The 4,571-nt window shown below is 39.6% G+C and overlaps 1 pseudogene; it reads left to right on the forward strand.

Moving 5' to 3' along the window:
- Nucleotides 1-2,207: 2,207 nt before the first annotated feature.
- On the forward strand, nt 2,208-3,995 carry LOC106883113 (SCAN domain-containing protein 3 pseudogene; annotated as a pseudogene).
- The last annotated feature ends 576 nt before the right edge of the window (nt 3,996-4,571 follow it).

The raw sequence follows: 4,571 nt of genomic DNA on the forward strand, positions 1-4,571 counted from the left end.
GATTGTGGAACCCCCTACGCACGCACGCACGTGCGCGCGCATACACACGTGTTTCTTTGTAAATATGTTTGTATACATTTATGTATGTGTGTGTTTGTAAGAGACAGAGTGTGAGTGAGAGAGAGAGGTTTGTTGTCATGTATACGTACATGCATAAATATACATACATCTTTGGATGTATGCATATGACAACACAGCCCTTGACTCACTCACACTCTGTCTCTTACAAACACGCACGCGCGCGCATACACACGTGTGTCTTTGTAAATATGTTTGTATACATTTATGTATGTGCGTGTTTGTAAGAGACAGAGTGTGAGTGAGTCAAGGGGTGAGTGTGTGCGTGTGTATGTGTGTGAGACAGAGTGAGAGAGCGGTGTGTATGTAGTATTTACTCTCTCTCTCTCTCTCTCTCATACACACTCATACACAAAATAGAGAGTGCAGCTTTTTGCCGTTGTTACGTCAATACCGGAAGTTGACATTGAGGAAACTTTTTAAAGAAGTGAATCTTAATATTATTTATTTTTAATTAAAAAAATCAAATGAAGGGCCTAACATTTATCCGAGGTCAAATTATTCACGCATCACAAGTATGGAAGCATTTGGTGAAGTCGATTTCACGTGAAAAGCGATTACACACACATCTCTGTTTTATATATAGTATAGATTTACTCTTTCTCTCTCTCTCATACACACGCGCACACACACACACACAAAGATGTATGCATATTTATGCATGTACGTATACATGATAACAAACCTCTCTCTCTCTCACTCTCTCTCTCACTCTCTCTCTCTCTCACTCTCTCTCTCTCTCTCTCTCTCTGTCACACACACACACACAAAGATGTATGCATATTTATGCATGTACGTATACATGATAACAAACCTCTCTCTCTCTCACTCTCTCTCTCACTCTCTCTCTCTCACTCTCTCTCTCTCTCTCTCTCTCTCTCTCTGTCACACACACACACACACACTTCCATTTCATCTGATGTGTGATACTTTGTGTGTGTGCGTGCGCGTGCGTGTGTGCTTTCGTGCGTGCGTGAGGGGTTCCACAATCGCAATTTATTTCAATTACTCTTGTGAGGATATTCACGTAAATCATTTCTTTCATTTAATCCCCATTTTAATTTTCGTAAAAGTTTCCAAGTACCAATGAGGCTTTTTGGCGCATCTTCAATTTTCCAATTCATGAGAGGTGCCCAGTCATCATTCATCTGAGAGTCCATCTACAGAATGTCCTCAGATTTCTATACAGCATATTTTGCTTTTTTCCTTCCAGTATATAAGCAACAATTTCATTCCCGGGCAACGCCGGGTTGCTCTGCTAGTAAAATAATAAATTTTAACTAAAATTATGAGAACAAAAATTCTCAATTAAATAAATTCCTTACCTACTGGTTCCGTTTTCTCAAGTGGCTTAAAAACAATCAATCAGGACAAGTATATTGTTACTGTGGGTGTAATAATGTGTGTACTGGATTGTGGCCCTCTAATAATACGCAAATGGCTCCTTTATTATTATTATATTACATTAAAAGAAATATTAAACTTTAATTTTTAAATATAATTTAAGAACAATGCATTCACCAGATTCCAGAGATTTTACCAGAATAATAATTTTCTTTTTAACACAAAAAAAATGAAGAAAAAAATTCAGTTATAATTGTTACGCATGGAAAATATTTTCTTCCATCAAAAAAAAAATTGAAGAAAAAACTATTTACCTGGCTGTGTGGTAAGTAGCTTGCTTACGAAGCACATGGTTCCGAGTTCAGTCCCACTGCGTGGCACCTTGGGCAAGTGTCTTCTACTATAGCCTCGGGCCGACCAGAGCCTTGTGAGTGAATTTGGTAGATGGAAACTGAAAGAAGCCCGTCATATATATGTATATATATGTATGTGTGTGTATATGCTTGTGTGTCTGTGTTTACCCCCTCCCCCCAACATCGCTTGACAACCGATGCTGGTGTGTTTACGTCCCCGTAACTTAGTGGTTTGGCAAAAGAGACTGATAGAATAGGTACTAGACTTACAAAGAGTAAGTCCTGGGGTTGATTTGCTCGACCTAAAAGCGGTGCTCCAACATGGCGACAATCAAATGACTGAAACAAGTGAAAGAGTAAAAGAGTAAATAAAATAATAGAAACACTCGAATATTTGCAACAATTTTAATTATTTTTATTCCTAATTTACAGATGGCGAAGCAAGGCCCTATGGACATGTTTATCAAGCCAAGACATCCGGTTGCTGAACACGATTTTGAATCAGATGAAGGTGATGTAAATGCAACTGAAGTATTGCTGGCAAAAAGAATTTGTACTCAGAAATATACCTCCTCATGCACTCAATGCGCATTTGTGATCTCGAATGATGGTGCAGTACAAAAACCGCAGTATGTTATTTGTGGAGATGTGTTGGGTAACGACTCAATGAAGCCATCAAATCTCAAGGAACATTTAAATACAAAACATAAAGAAATTAGTTCAAAGCCGAAAGAGTTCTTTGAAAGAAAGCATGTTGATTTAAAAGGCTGTCTGAAACAGATCTTTAAAATGTGACACATAAATACTTGTGCTTTGGCGGGCTTCTTATAAAGTAGCACTTCAAATTGCTAAGGCTAAAAAACCATACACAGTCGGTGAGACATTAGCAATATGCTGTATTCAAGATGTCTGCATGGAAATGCTAGGCAAGCTAGCAGCAAAGAAAGTGGCTCAGATGCCACTTTCAAATGACACTATAACTCCATGAATTCACGATCTGGCTCACGATATGGAAGATCAGCTCATAGGACAGATTAAATTAGCGAAGTACTTTTCTTTACAGCTTGATGAATGTGCAGACTTTGCTAATCAGGCAATTCTGATGGTGTATGTGCACCCTGAACATGAAGGTGATTTGAAGGAAGAGTTTTTTAATCTGCTTCACTACCAACAAAAACAACTAGTTCTGAAGTGTTCAAGAGTGTGAACAACTACATCGTTAACAAATCTGGGTTGGATTTCACATTTTGTGTAGGCATATGTTTGGATGGTGCTGCCACAATGACAGGACTGCATTCAGGAGTGACTACCCAGATAAAGGCGCTTGCCCCAGAATGCAAGTCATCGCACTGCTTCCTTCACCGAGAAAGTCTTGCAAAAAAAAATATGTCAACAGAACTAAGCAGTGTGCTCAGCGAGGTTATAAAAATTGTGAATCATGTAAAGCCGAATGCTTTAAATTCAAGACTATTCACTGCATTATGTGATAATATGGGAGCTAATCATAAACAGCTCCTATGGCATACAGATGTACGTTGGTTATTGAGGGAGGGAAAGTCCTGTCAAGAGTGTTTGAGCTATGAAACGAGCTTGCCAAGTTTCTTCAGGACAAAAATTCAAATTGGTCACAATTGTTCGGAGATGTGGATTGGTTATCAAGCTGGCTTATTTGGCTGATATCTTTGCCATCTTTAATGATCTCAACACCTCGGTGCAGGGAATGATGGCTTCGTATTTTACAATGGCAGACATAAACGAAAGCTAGAAGCATGGAAGAATCAAGTGTCATTGTTATGACATGCTTCATCAATTAGCGATAATTTTTACTGATACAGGTGAAGACCTTAATATTACATGTCTACAAAATGTCATGAAAGTACACTTGACAAATCTGGCAGACTGGTTTCAGTTTTACTTTCCAGTAGAAGATCCACAGAAAGGGAATGGGTGGATCCGAAATCCGTTTATTCCACTGACACTTAAGTGTCATTGTGGAGAATAAATTGTTGGAATTGGCTTGTGACGAAGGATTAGAGAGGAGTTTCGGAACTACAACATCACTTGGTTCCTTTTGGATAAAAGTGAAATCAGAATATCCTGAGCTTAGTGAAATTTCTCTGAAAACTTCTCTCATTTCCTTCAACATACCTCTGTGAGACTGGCTTCTCAACTGTGATGAGCCCGAGTGATGCTGATGATCTGAAGTCGCCTCTGATATAAGTATATATAGATAGATAAATAGGTACACACACACACACACACACACACACACACACACACAAACACACACATATTCACGCACACATATATGTTGTTGTTGGCATCCTTTTTGTCTCGGGAGACAATGGAGTTGCACATAAAATAATCCAGTCCGGTTTTTACATTTCATGTCTTAATGCATCTCCTGCTGTGGCTGTGTAGTCCCATCCTGGCAGGGGACGCAGATGTAGCGAAGGCTTTGCCTGTCATAGTTTCTTGTTGACGTCTTTTCTTGTCTTTCCATTTCTTCTCTCTCCCTCTGTCACTCCTTTGAGTTCCCTCTTCTATGGTGCGCCGCTAATTTCCACGGTTGCTGGCAGCCGCTTCCCAGTTGCTAATATTGATGTAGCAGGCGTTCATGTCCCTTTTGCAAACATCCTTGTATCGTAAGAACGGTCTTCCCACAGACCTGGTATCCCTAGCAAGCTCTTCATAGAGTATGTCCTTGAGCATTCTGCCATCTTCCATACGACTAACATGTCCAAGCCATCTCATACGTCTTTGTGTGAGGAGTGCAAACATGCTTGGCATTCCTGT

This window comes from Octopus bimaculoides, chromosome 20 (assembly GCF_046866305.1).
Source record: "Octopus bimaculoides isolate indiv1 chromosome 20, ASM4686630v1, whole genome shotgun sequence".
Lineage (NCBI taxonomy): Eukaryota > Metazoa > Mollusca > Cephalopoda > Octopoda > Octopodidae > Octopus > Octopus bimaculoides.